The 14694-nt window shown below is 34.5% G+C and overlaps 1 long non-coding RNA gene across 1 annotated transcript in view; it reads right to left on the bottom strand.

The window, feature by feature from the left end:
• Positions 1-559: 559 nt before the first annotated feature.
• Positions 560-14694, bottom strand: part of LOC109029245 (uncharacterized) — a 172065-nt gene continuing 157930 nt past the window's right edge. The window contains exons 3-5 of the long non-coding RNA XR_010133466.1: positions 10638-10687; positions 8602-8696; positions 560-2406 (exon numbers count right to left, since the gene is read on the bottom strand). This is a non-coding gene — a long non-coding RNA (uncharacterized lncRNA). The remainder of the gene's footprint in view (positions 2407-8601; positions 8697-10637; positions 10688-14694) is intronic.

Genomic DNA, 14694 nt, shown 5'->3' on the forward strand with positions numbered 1-14694 from the left:
GGAGTTTGAATCATTTGGTTAAGTTTCCCAAAGTTAACATGTGTTTATGCTTGACTGCTTGAGATTTAGAAGTAACAACCCCTAACTGAAACTGCAAACATCTATCCTTAGCCTTGTCACTAAGGTTAATGATGACATGAGATTATGAAGTATCCAGTTTTAAGAAGATGGAAATTCAGGATATGTTTATTTTGTACCGACTTGTTCAGAAGTATATTTTACAGAAGGCTTTGTCTCACTTTTTATTGTTTTAGGGAAAAACTATATGAATTGCTTTAGTTTGAACACACAATAATGTTTATTTATTAGGGTTTATTTTGAAAAGTTGAGTCAGGTTAAATAACAGCCAATAACTTTTAGAATGAGATAATAGAGATAGTTGTTTCTGATCAGAGAAAATTTCTTCATTATTCACATTTTAAGATTCTTTATTAATAACTGTCTTTGACTTAAATTTAACTAGAAATGTGATGTAATCTGCCAAAACTATATTAGCATCAACAGCATGAATTTTCATAAGCCAAATAGGAGGCTAGGGGACAGTGAATCAAGCTTCTTATAGAAAGCAATTTTGAATCTTTAATTAATATGTATAGTAAGCAATTATACACATTATACAAACATATGTGAGAACATCATAGTAACATTTTTGCATGTGCAAGAATTCCAAAGGTTTTGTTTTCATATACTTTAGCCAAACAAGTTAATTGAAGGTGAATTATAACAAATAAGGAAGAAAATTGCAAACAAAAAATATAGAAGAGAAACTCTAATCCATGAGTTCAAGGAAAATAAGTAACAGGAAAAGATATGCATTGCAGCAGGCATATAGAAAACATTCATTCTGAAATGAGTAGAAAGCAACAATTAGAGTGCTTTGACAAAAAGGGAGGTTCTATGCACTAGATGATAAGCATATGGTAAAAGTGGATTAACCTTAGGTCGAGGAGAAAACTATTAGAACTCATGAAGGGAAAAATAATAAACTATGAAATAAAATATACCCCAAATATAAAGCAAAATATAATGTGGCATTAGATTGAACAATTTTTTTTGAGACAGGTTCTCACTCTGTCGTTCAAGGTGAAGTACAGTAGAGCAATCATGACTCATTATAGCTTCAACTTCCTGGGCTCAGTTGATTTTTCCACCTCAATCTCCTGAGTAGCTGGAACTACAAGCATGCACCACCATGCCGAGCTAGGCTAATTTTTGTAATTTTTGTAGAAACGGGGTTTAGTCATGTTGCCAGACTGGTCTTGAATTCCTGGGCTCAAGTAATCTACCTGCCTCAGCCTCCCAAAGTGCTGGGATTACAGGTGTGAGCCACCAGGCCCAGGTAGATTGGACAATTAATTATATACCAGTCAAGTTATTTCTGCCAGTATTGATATTAACATCACTGTCTTTTAAGATACATGGAGGTTTTACATGGTATACATAGAGAAGGAATTATAATATAAACACACAATCTGGATATTTGTGAAGTCAGAATACTGTTGTCTGTTGCTTATAATATTTTTAGTTACACTGTTGTTGGAAAATACTGATGGTTGATTTTTAATTCTACAACTGGGCTTTAGAATTTTCTTTGGTATGGCTTCCATATTTCTTGATAATTTCACTGCCTGCCATAACTATATTAGCTCATTCTTCTAAATAAATATTAGCTTTCTTTCTAGCCACTTTTGTTACTATCTTAGAGCTTTTGTGCCAGCTACTTGTTTAGTGTTTAATATTTTTCCTAGATTTGGCATGGCTTGCTTCTTCCTGCCAATCAAGCTTTAAGTTAAATCATTCTTATACAGACTTTCTCTAACAACTAGATCTAAAGCAGAGATCCTTTTTTTCCATTGTGGGGAATGTAAGTTTTGTGTGGATATAAGCTTTGTATGGATATTTTTCATATCTGCTGGATAAATATCTGGGAGTTGAATCACTGACTGTTTATAAGTGTATCTTTAACTTAATAGGAAACTGCTGAACTATTTATTTCCCAGTTGATTGTAGCATTTTATATTCCCACCAACAATGAATGAGAGGTCCAGTTGATCCACACTTTTAACAACCCTAGGTATTAACAAACTTTGTAATTTTAGCCATCTTAACAACTATGTGATGGTGTATTCTTATGGTTTAGTTTGTATTTCTCAAATGATTAACAATGTTGGGTATATTTCCACATGCTTATGCATCACACACATACACACACACACACATACACACACCATATTTGGTGAAATGCTGCTCACATTTTTGCACATTTCTTTTTAATCAGTTTGATTATCTTACAAATGAGTTCAAAAATTAGTTATATATATAGGATACACAACCTTTTCCTGACACATGTTTTGCAAATATTTTCTTCCAGTCTGTTTCTGGTCTTTCCATTTTTGTATAATTGACCTAAAAAAGAAATTTGTTCATTTTAGCATTTGTAGATGTCAAGTATCAATATTACTCTTTCATTGTTTCTACTTTTGTGTCGTATCTGAAGCATTTGCAAATATTTTCTCATATTTTCTTCATGAAGTTTTAGAGTTTTAGTTTTTTTTATTTAGATCTTTGATCCATTTTTAGTTATTTTTTGTGAATGTTAAGAGGAAAAAAATTATGGTTTACTTTTTTTCCTACTGTTTTTCTACTACCATTTGTGCATATTAGGGGGCCTTTTTGCAAAAATAAAGCAACTTCCTTTTCTGTTTAAACTAGTTTGAATGGATTCTACTGCCTTCAACTAGGAAGTCAGCCTAATAGATATGTTTTATTGTAAAGTGTAAAGAGATGAAGCAGGGGAGGAAGACAAAGCATCCAAGTCAGAAGCCTTTAATAAGATGGTTTAATTTCATCCTGAAGAAAGGGAGCCAATGAGGAATTTTAGGACAAGAAGATACATGGTTATATTTATACTTTAAAACGTACTCTAACTTCAGTGAGCAGGAACAATACATATAGCTTGCTGCTATCTCATTTATAGTACTAACCATTTATTTGTCACATAAACACAACAAAGAAATACAAAAGCATTCAAAGAGCAGTTGAAGAACTGATGGTTATAAATGTATCCTCTTATTCTGAGCATTAATCATTGTCTTGTTACTATGCTAAATACTCAGTAACTTAGCTCATGTGCTCAAGTCCTATGTCTTCTAGGTGGTAGAGCTGAAGAGGATAAATGAAGATTGCTTTACTAGAGAAAGTAACAGTTAACTTATGTGTTCGTTATTGGTAAAATTTTATTTTAATAAAGGATGAACTGCTAAATATAGGCCTTATACTATATATGCATGTGAGTAAGTAAACACTCACAGCAAACGTTTGGTATTTGTATAAGCGTACTATTTGGAATCAGAGCCAGAGAGTAAATAATAATATTGTTAAATGCAGACAACATCATTCCAAATTTCCACAGTGGATAATTACAAACCTATCTCTGATGTTAGTCAATGTTTTGACAAAAATAATAAGAGTAAGAGAGAGGGAAAGAAAGAGAGAAATAACGAAAGAACAAAAATAAAAAGTAGGAGGATGAAGAGTTTTCCTTAACTCTATTGGGAAAACCAAGTTAAAAAAAATGTAACTTAAGACATATTTCCAATTTACTTTCTGAGAATCATTTGCATTCTTGCAAAAGAGGACTAATTATTTAATTTTAGGCAGATAGATAAGTAGATGGAATATGGTACTGTTCAAATATAAAATCACTAATTGTTGTAGAACATTCTGAAGATGTTTTACACAGTATAAGTTGATTATCATGAATTAGGATGTGTGCTCATCAAGCAAGGATAAGAGCTAAAATATTATTTGATCTATCAAAAGTTTTAGGGAAAGCTTTGAAGAGTTATTACATTAATTATCATTTTATCATATGCTAATCACACTAAGTTTGATTCTATATTTTCTTTTACAATGTATGTTTTTTAATTATATCAAGTGAATTAAACAGATTTAACAGAAAGGTCAACTCGGTAGATTTTGAGTTTTCAATAGCTCACTGTTATTTAAAAAAGAAAGAATATAGTTTTAAAAATTCATACTTGTAAGGGTTTGAAATGGCATATTAATTAAAGAATATATCTGAAAAGAAAATAAGTGTAAATTATACCATATTAATTTTTTTGTTATTTTGTTCAGAATGATATGTAACCCTAAAACATCACTTTATTACTTGATTATCTTACTTCTTGTTCATTTTCCTTTTTTTCATTACTTTTCCTCAGAATAGTTTTTATAGGGGTTTCTTTTTTACTCCTTGGTTGATTTCACATATTTCTTATATATAGCTTCATTCATTAATCCATCTAGTTTTTAACGGTTACTCAGTGTCACCTTGATCAGCCAACCCTATTCATAACAAGATTTGTGACAAGTGCTGGATTTTCTGCAAGAGCTTCTTTAATTTTGGTTGCTTCTCCTGATAGAAGAGAACAAAGTTCAGTAGCAGCTTTCACCCTTTCCAATGTCCAAAATCCATTTTATTTGTTTAATTTTGTCTCAATTTCAGGCAGACTGTAATAAACATCTCCCAAAGTTTCCTGTGCAAGCCTTCCAACTCCAACTGTTCCAATACCATTTTCAGTTGTTACCTATTCACATTGGTCTGCAAATTTATATACTGAGAGCTGAGCCAGGCCATGTACATAGTCCAGAAATCACTTACCTCAGCCTCCAGGGCCACAGTGGGCAGGACAGGGCCAAAGTGGGCAGGACAGTCCCACAGGGTTCCAGCTACTACCAGTGTCTGGTTCGCCTGGGTGCCGAGGGTAGTTGTTCAGTGCCTGGGCAGCCGCAGGTCAGGAGGGCCCCAGGCTGGAGTGAACCAGATCATGGTTCTTGCCCATTATCTAATTATGATATGATCTGTCAGTTTTGAGCAGGAATGGAATTTAATGGGACTTTGAGATTTAGAAAAATATTAGAAGAACTGAGAAATCAAAGTTCAGAAAGTTCACCATTACTATCTCAACCAAGAGTTTAGAAGCATGTTGTTACCAACAACTCCCTGAGAAACTGCTACATTTCTTCATTAAACAACAACAACAACAACAACAACAACTTTTATTTTACGTTCAGGGGTAAATGTGTAGGTTTGTCATATAAATAAGTTGTGTGTCACAGGGGTTTGGTGTACAGATAGTTTTGTCACCCAAGTAATAAACATAGTACTCGATAGGTAGTATTTTGATTCTCCCCCTCCTCCCAACCCCGACCTTCAAGTAGGCCTTGGTGTCTGTTTTTCCCTTCATCGTGTCCATATGCATTCAAAGTTTAGCTGCCATTTACAAATAAAAACATTTGGTATTTGATTTTCTGATCCTGTTTTAGTTTGCTTAGAATAATGGCCTCCAGCTTCATCCATGTTGCTGCAAAAGATAAGATCTCATTATTTTTTATGGCTGCATAGTCTTCTATGATATATATGTACCACATTTTCTTTATTCAGTCTATCGTTGATAGCCATTTAGGCTGTTTCCATATCTTTGCTATTGTGAACAGTGTTGCAATGAACATACATATCCATGTATCTATATGGTATACTGATTTATATTTCTTTGGGTTTATACCCAATAATCCGATTGCTGGGTTGAGTATTTCTGCATTTGGGTTCTTTGAGAAATCACTAAACTGCTTTCCACAAAGGCTGAACTAATTTACATTTCCACCAGCTGTGTAGAAGCAGTCTCTTTTCTCCACAACCTTGCCAGCATTTATTTTTTGACCTTTTAATAATAGCCATTCTGACTGGTGTAAGATGGTATCTCATTGTGGTTTTGCTTTGCATGTCTCTAATTATCAGTGATGTTGAGCATTTTTTTTAATTTACTTGTTAGGTGTGTCTATGTCTTCTTTTGAAAAATCTCTGTCCATGTCCTTTGCCCACTTTTTAATGGGGTTGTTTGTTTTTTGCTTGTTACGTTCCTTATAGAGTCTAGATATTAGAACTTTGTCATCTGCATAGCTTGCAAATGTTCTTTCCCATTCCGTAGGTTCTATGAAGAAGCTTTCTAAATGTTCAGGGAGAAATTAGGCAATGACAACATGGGTGTATCTCCACAGCTCGCCAGGAAGCTTGTGTCTGATCACAACTACCGCTGAAAAATAATGGCTTATCCATTTTTTTCTACCTTCCTAATCCTGCATTAGTGCCTTTCACTGGCAAACTCTGACCTGAACCATGTTGGGAAGGATATGGATATGTAGTTCATGCCCTCGTCTTGCTGATGAAGAAGAGATCTTAAAAAGGTGTGGGTAAAAGAATGTGGTATTGGCTGAAAATGGGAGATTTAAATATTAACTTTTATTTCTGCTTCTAATTAATGGATAATTGAACTAAGTTAACCTGCCTAGAAAAATAATTAAGTAATACTATAAATAAATATTAAAAACATTATTAACAGAATATTTCAATGTTTAATAATGGTAGTAAAATAGATTATTAAAATTTTAAACATTTTAATACACAAATGAAATTATCTTAAATTAAAATTTGTCATCTGATAATATTCAAATTATACTAAAAAGCCATTTGTCCTGCTTTCTTATACTTATCTCCATTTATATCCTAAACTTAAGTGCTGCCAGTACCAGAATTGCCCTGTTCATATGTTTGCTCATGTTAGTCCTCTGTGTAGATTAGCCTTACAGCTTAATCTCCGAATTTCAAAGTTCTACATTTTATTGTTCTTGACTGTCCTGAGGATGGTGAGAATCTTGTTCACTTGCTGATTCTGTGGCTCTTGAGAGACTTTCTGGGAATTTCGAAGAGCAAATTCAAATTCTAGACTTTTCAATTGAGTCTATATAAATAAGTCTTTATCCTTGATGCACAACCCCCAGTTAGTATTTATTGAATATTTATTACATCTTAGCCATTCTTAGTGGAACTAATAATTCTTGCCACCTGAATATATCAACTTGAAGACAACAAGTCAGGGGTTAAATCTAAAATGGTTTTGGTGCATGGCCCTAGACTAGAAGACTACATGATTGCAATAAGGAATGGAGATCTGTTCACTGTTTTATAATTTTCCATTTCATAGACTTGAAGTCCCATTTGCTCATAGGTAGATTTTATTTATTGGTTTCTTCTGAATTGGATGTGGTGGGAAATATTTTTCCCAGGGAATTTCCGCTTGGCAGTCCAAAAGATCTTAAGATCTTGAAACGGAGTGAGGTGAGTTGGTAGAAAAAAGCAGCAGGCCCATTTTTATTCCATCCTCTAATTTAGCCTTATCAGGAAAACAAGAAAAAGAAACAACTGATATTTTGTTTTCTAACTGACTCCAGCATGAATTTCTCAGTTGGTTAAATACTTGGAGTTGAAAATAATGCTATTAATTAGCACTCACAAACCTAGCATAACATTCTGTCTTCAGTTACATTTATAATTATGGGAATTATATGTTTTTTTCCTATAGTTACAATGCTTTATGCTGTCTTATTTGCATTTATCTCCAATAACAACTAACATACTGTCCTGTAATTTGTGCATGTAGTATATACAATAAAATATATAATACTATAGATACACATCATATATAGTATAATAATGTGTTATATATGTTACATATATAATGCATTACTATATAGTATATGTAATATACTATATGATATGCAATAAATTATATATAACATATAATATAATACATTACATATGTAACATATATAATAATGTATTATATATGTTTCATGTTAAACACAAAAAACATATTTACATATTTATATTCTATATTCTTTCAGCATATGAGAATGTTCTTAATACATTATATATATGAGTATACATATATTAGCATATATATGAGAATATTCTTTCAGCAGGTATGTATGAGAATTTTCTAAGTACAGCTTACATAATTGGACAGAAAACCACATTGTGTTTTGCTTATGCAAAGACTAAAATCTTCCAAGAGACCTATGTATTTGGTTGAAAAATTTGATAACTCACTTGAGAAGCATAGTTACTTATCAGTAGATGGTTGCTGAGCTGCTTTTAAAGGATTTTAAGTTCAACTAACAGAATTTCAGTTTTGCTGAATAGAATATGCATGGTGTATTTGCTTAGGACAATACAGAAAGGTGAAGAAATTTGTCTTAAAAGGGAAGGGGAAAAGAGAGGTGACATGACTATAAGCCAGTGATGAAATAATTTTATTTTATTTTCCTGAATGTTATAGGACATAAAGCTCCAAGATGTATAATGTATATCTTATGAATTATTAATTAAGCTTGAAATTATTTTTTGTTTCTTTAGTGATAATTGGGGCAAGTGCTAAGGGTAGTCTCAAGGTGGCTGAACTTAGGCTGAACAGGATGCCCACTTAGATCCATTTACTCTCGGTCTAGTCTGTGTGACAGGTTTATTGAGCACTCAGAACTTGTTGGGGTGCATATGTGAATGACATTTATTTCTCTTCAATAGCTTCCGACAAATATCTGCTTAATTTCTTTTTAAACCCATTAATACTATTTGAAGTTTATCTCATTAAAACAGACAATTTGCAATGAAAATTGACATAAGGGTCTTAAATATAGAGTACGCAATTTCTAGATCAATCATCCCAATTTAAAACCTCCATTACCTATGCAATCAAACCTTACCTCTCTGTCTGCTTCCAGCACCTGGAGGCTTAGAGGCAGGCTTCCATGCCTATTTTCACTACTCCTCTTCCTTCACTCTTCTTCCTGTATCTACTCTAGAGTTAAGAGTGGGGAATGAAAAAATTGGAGAATGTATTAATTTCCTAAAGTTGCCTTAACAAAGCAACTTTGTTAAGCAGTGTACCACAAGCAGTGTAGCTTAAAACAACTGAAACTTGATATGGGAGCATGGCAGGGAAGTGCTGGGTAGAGAAGAGTGGGGTCCCTGGCGGGGGCTCCACCCTCGGGCTTGTGCCCAAGAAACTAAGTGAGGAGAAGCACTCCTCTTTTCATGCCCAAATGTTGCACTTTCAAAGATCACTCTGGCCCACCACGCCCCCCATCCTGTGCCCATAAAAACTCTGAAACCCTAGTGGACAGACACAAGCAACTGGACGTCGAGAGGAGCAGAAGAGCAAAAGAGCTCACTGATAGACACCAGCAGATGCTGGCAGGCCATCAGATGGCGGGACGACCTGGAATTCTGTTGGGGGCAGTCAGGGGAGAGCTGGCCACTGGGAGGCGTGACTCCAGGGGAAGACCATCTTTCCACTCCATTCCCATGCTGGCCTCTTCATCCATCTCACTGAGAGCTACTTCTATCACTCAATAAAACCTTGTATCCATCCTCCAAGCTCACATATGATCTGATTTTTTCCGGCACACTAGGGCAAGAACCCAAGATACAGAAAGGCCTTTGTCCTTGCAGTAAGGCAGAGGGTATAATTGAGCTGATTAACACAAGCTGCCTGCAGATGGCAAAACTGAGAGCGCACACTGTAACACAGGCCTACTGGGCTTCAGGAGCTGTAAACAGTCAACCCCAAACACTACCATGGGGCCTGAGCCCCAAAACACTCCCTAGACCTGCCAGTCTGCATGCTCCCCCCAGGGGTTTGAGCAGTGGGCCACCTAAGAGGGGAGCCACACCTCTGTCACATGCCCTGCAAGGGGGTGAGGGAACTCCTCCCGTCTCAAATTCACTCTTGCAAACTGTTGTGGAAGTTTGATGTCTGAGGCAAAGGTGTTGGTGGAATTGGTTCCTTCTGAGGGCTGTGAAAGAGGATCTGTTCCTTGCCTCGCTTCTAGTTTTGGGTGACAACCAGCATTCATTGTTATTTTCTTAACTTTTAGAGGCACCAATTCACTCTCTGGTTACACCATCATGTGGTATTCTCCTGGGGGTCTCAGTGTCTCCTTATAAGTACATTAGTTATGTTGGATTAAAGACTCATCCTCCTCCCGTATGGTCTCACCTTAACTAATTACACCTACAGTGACCTCATTTACAAATAGAGTCACACACATCCAGAAGTACCGGGTATTAGAACTGCAACATATATTTTCCTGAATACACAATTTAACCCATACCAAAGAAATATACAAACAATGATTTTCTCAATTGATGATGCTTTAGTGCTCTCTTGGCTTTCTGGTAAAAAATATATATGATTCTGTGGGGCAGAATACAGTCTCCCTTCTGTGGCCTGATTCCTTGACATGAAAAATTCAGGAACTGACCAATTTCCTACTCAGCACCTGTCTCTGTGGTCTATGCAAGCCTTTTCCTGTTGGAGTTTCCCACTGAGAGACTGACCTCTCAAATTCTGGTAGGGAACCATAAAGTTAATTATATTTAGCTAATTTTCCACTTAAACTATAGGAAACACACCTATCGCCTGACCAAAGCAGGAAACTATCAGCTGATTTGTGGTTTTGTCTTCTTTCTTCCTTGTCATATTTTTTAGAATTTTTTTTCCACTTGCTCAAATTCCTAGAGAAGCCTGATCAGCAAATCCATTGAATAATAATAATACATTGAAAGTGAATGGCCTGGCTTTCCATCAGTCACATTATCTTCAAAAATATTTGTTTTGGAGCCCACTTCTTTGACTGGGCAGTGGGGAATGCTTTATAAGATTTTAAGAGTCTTTTGATGGCATATTACAAACATCAACACTCAATAGATGAAAGACAGGATTTTTATTGTTACTTACAGCTCTGAATGAGAGAAGGCTTCCAGGCAGGGCCACACAAGGATTGCAACCTAGGGACAGAGTAACAAGAAGTTGGAGCTGTTGGGGAAGCTCATGCATGGACATCAGGTTAGGGTTAGCTAGGTTTTCTGGGCTCCCTATGAACTGGCTAATTTGATAATTTAATAATTTAAGTTGCCTGGAACCTGGCCTTGGGGCAAATAGGGCAAGGGCATAGTAGCCTGGAGTTGAGAGCCCAGTAAGGGGAGAGGCTGTTGTAGAATGGGAACAAACTGGTCTCAATACTGGGTCAAAACAGCACAATTAAAAAACAAAAACAAAACTTTATATTACAGGGAAAAACCCCACTGTTAACCAGTAAGGAACGATAAAGGCATAATCTCTTACTAAGGTCACTGTACCACTATTTATTCTATGTCTTCTGTAATTCCTAAGTCTTCTGCTTGTCTGGGATATTTGAGCATATCATATCCCCTCTGAGGTGTATATCTGGTGGCTCTTGGCTGTCTCCAGTAATATTTTGGTGATACTCCACTCCCATTTTATTCAGCTTTGGTGCTTTAGGAAAGAGCTTTCCATCTTTTTGTGACAATAATTAAAAAGTTCCACTTGATTTTTTTTTGTAATGACATTTAGTATGCTCTATTTCTTCAGTAAAATAAAGTTATATCAATTAAACCAATATTCTCTGTCAGAATAGGAAATACATACTAATGTCCTGCACACAAAGATACATTTACTTCTCTTTAATTTATGTCCTTCAACCACAAGTATTCAAGCTATATTACTCTTCCAGTAGATTGAAAAGCATTTCTGGCACACCCATTAATAAATAAACGGTATGTTTCATTATCTTTGCATGATCACAATTTAAAGCTCCTCTCAGGAGGTTTTTTAAATGATTTTAAAATTAGAGGAGGGGTATCTCTAAGAATCGGTGAGCATTCTCCAGGAGAAAAAATGAAATACTTAGAAAGGGGTTCCTATTCAATCCTTTGCTCTTATTATTTACCACTAGTAGTTATCTTAAGAGTTTATTTTGCTTGAGAATACACAGGAAATGAATAAACGGTAATTTTTCTTCCTTAACATTAGAACAACAGAGAACAAAAACTAGTATATTCCTTAAATACTAGTTATTTGATTGCTCAAAAAATAAATAAATAAAAAGGTATAAGAGAAAGAAAACAGAAATCCCTAGACAGGCAAATTTGTGAGACTCAACAAAATTAATTCCTCTCTTGCAGCTTCGCAATGTGAATTAACGTATCAAAGGATATGAGGAATTTTGCAGCAAATTAGCTAGACAATATTGATTAATTCACATTTTATTTAAAAAAATTGATCCCGGAAGTTGTTTTCAGCATATAACACTTCAGTGATCCTAGGATATAGTTTTTTAATGTTTAATATCTTTACAATTGGGAAGCATAGAAGTTTGTTAAAATCTTGTTCTCACCTTTGTTCAGGTTGCAATGCAGATATTTTCATCATTGCTTCTATATGTTTAAATTTTTTCATGGCTTTTCATGTTGCTGTCACTTCAGTTTGGTTGTGAATTATTGTCACCACATTTGTTAACTTTAATTGCCACTTAAAATGTTTCAGTTGCTTTCTAAATATCCATGGAAACCATCTAGTTAGATCAAGAGGTCCCTCTTAAGGACCTGTGGAATAACTATCATTAGCTTGAAAGAAGATTTGGAAAACAATAGCACAATACTATTTTAAGAAATGTTCAATCACTGGAATTAAACCTATATAAAATTTAAGAAGTTTTAAAATATGGCTACGGTTGTTATTAAAATTGAATTCTCTCTCTTTTTCCTTAAACACAGGTGGAATCAACACAGAAATGTTACAGTAAATTGATATGTGTGAAATACAAAAACTTCTTAGATTAAATATAATTAATGCAGAGGTCACTTATATAGTCCATAAAATATCTAAGCTAGTTTTGATTAAACTCATATAGTTAAGCAAGAAAAATAGACACAACTTTATTTTCCACATTGCAAATTACATAACAAAATTTGTTACCACTTTTTCCTCCAAACAACTTTTGATCATGCCTGTCACTTATGCTCAAGGTCCAAGGCAGTGAGTTAGAATTAGAAAGATGGAAGAAGAGTGGAAATCATTCAATTGGATGGTCAGAGGGGACCATTGAAAAGTGGGAATTTGAGCAAGCTTGAAGGAAATTAAAGGAGTTAGCCACTGAAAATAGCATTGAATGCAACAGAAGAGCTAGCACAAGGTTCTTAAGGTGTAAAACTATTTGACATATTTGAGAGAATGCAAAGAGTTCATCATTGCTGGGGTACAGCATGTGAAATAGAGATTAGTGGGAAATGATATCAGAGAGGTCATAGGAAACAGATCCTCTAGTGTGAACAACTGTGACAATTTGCCTGCTACTGCACTTGTTTAAGCAATGAAATCCCTTTCTCTCAGGAAATCCCTCAATCTCAGGAAAACTAAGATATCTGGTCACCCTGTAAGAATTTGTGTAAGCCAATTAACAATTTAATAAGAGAAGTCAACAATATCTTCTGCTTGTTTGGCCTGAGGACTTGCAAGATGGAGTTAATATTACCTAAAATGGAACATGAATGAGATGGGTTTGGAGGAAAAAAATTATATTTGGAACATGTTAAAACTGAGATATCTGTAAGCAGTTGGATATGAGTTTAAAATTCCTAGGAATAAAGTTGTCAGTCTTTAGATCAAATGATATCAAAATTATAAAATTAGATATGATAACTAGTGTAGATGTAAAAGAGGGACAAATATTGAGTCCTAGAAGACAGGCTGGAGATAATTGGTGAACTTAAAAGAGTGGTTCTAATAGAGTTGGAGATGAAGATTGATTATATTGCATTTAAGAAAGAATGGGGAATGGGGAGAACAACTGGAAACAATCAAAATAAACTATTTCAAGGGTCTTTGCTACAAATGAGAGAGAGATAATATGGGGACATAGCATGAATAAGAAATGAAATAATACATTTTTAAAAAAAGAAGAAAGATAACAAAAAGGAAAAGAATTATTTATACACTGAAGGAGGAAAAATTAATGATGCAGATTAGAAGAAGAAGAAACTATTGTATTTGTATCCTTAATTTGGAAAGCAGGAATGTGCAGAAATACATTTTATGTAAAAGGATGTTAGTAGATCCTTTGTAAAGTGACTGGAAAAAGTAAGTAAAAAAAGATACAAGTGTAGATTTTAGAAGTTGTGGGTAAATGTGGTGATGAAAATCTATAGAATTTTTTATTATGATCACTTCAAGGCTTTTAGTAAGCAAGGTCATCATCTGAGAATAAGGTTGAGAAAGAAAGTATGGAAGGTTTAAAAGAGATAAAGAAAAAGATGAGTTGGTTTTCTAAGAGAAAGAAATATGCTTGAGAGAAACAAATTATTGCCCTTAGGCAGTGCTACAGGTCTATTGAGGGTATATTCATCATTTGAAGTGAGACGAGTCATTATGATTTGGAGTTTTTGTCCAGTTACTTTCACCTACATTAGTGCAAGAAAAGAGTAAATAAATGCTTAGTTTGGTCAGTGTTGTGATTTGGGCAAGAAAGCACAGCTACATGAAAAAATGCAAGAATGTTTGAGGGTATATGAGTGTGGTTAAAATGAATGACCGTGAAACTGAAAATGCATAAGCAAGAAAGAGAAAGCATAGAATTTAGTGAAAACATTGATGAATACACATATTATGGGTCCTGATAGTTTTGAAAGATTCTGTAATGCCAAAAGAAGTTACCTGGAAAGAAGTTGGAAGTAATTAGAAAAATGAGTGCAAAAAATGAGGATATTATAATACATATATAGAGGGTATAACCCTGAGAATAGATGAATCATTGAGACAGAGGAGATAACAAGATCACGGGTGGAGATAAATTCATGAAAATTAGAGTTTGTGGTGTGTGAGGATTTCTATAGTTCTATAGAAATTGTCAATAATTAAGACTAAATAAGAATAATAAGAGTAATATGAAGACAGAAGCAAAAATAAAGGCCTTTTGCTGTTAGTACATGACACAGAA

The sequence above is a fragment of the Gorilla gorilla genome, chromosome 1 (genome assembly GCF_029281585.2).
Source record: "Gorilla gorilla gorilla isolate KB3781 chromosome 1, NHGRI_mGorGor1-v2.1_pri, whole genome shotgun sequence".
Lineage (NCBI taxonomy): Eukaryota > Metazoa > Chordata > Mammalia > Primates > Hominidae > Gorilla > Gorilla gorilla.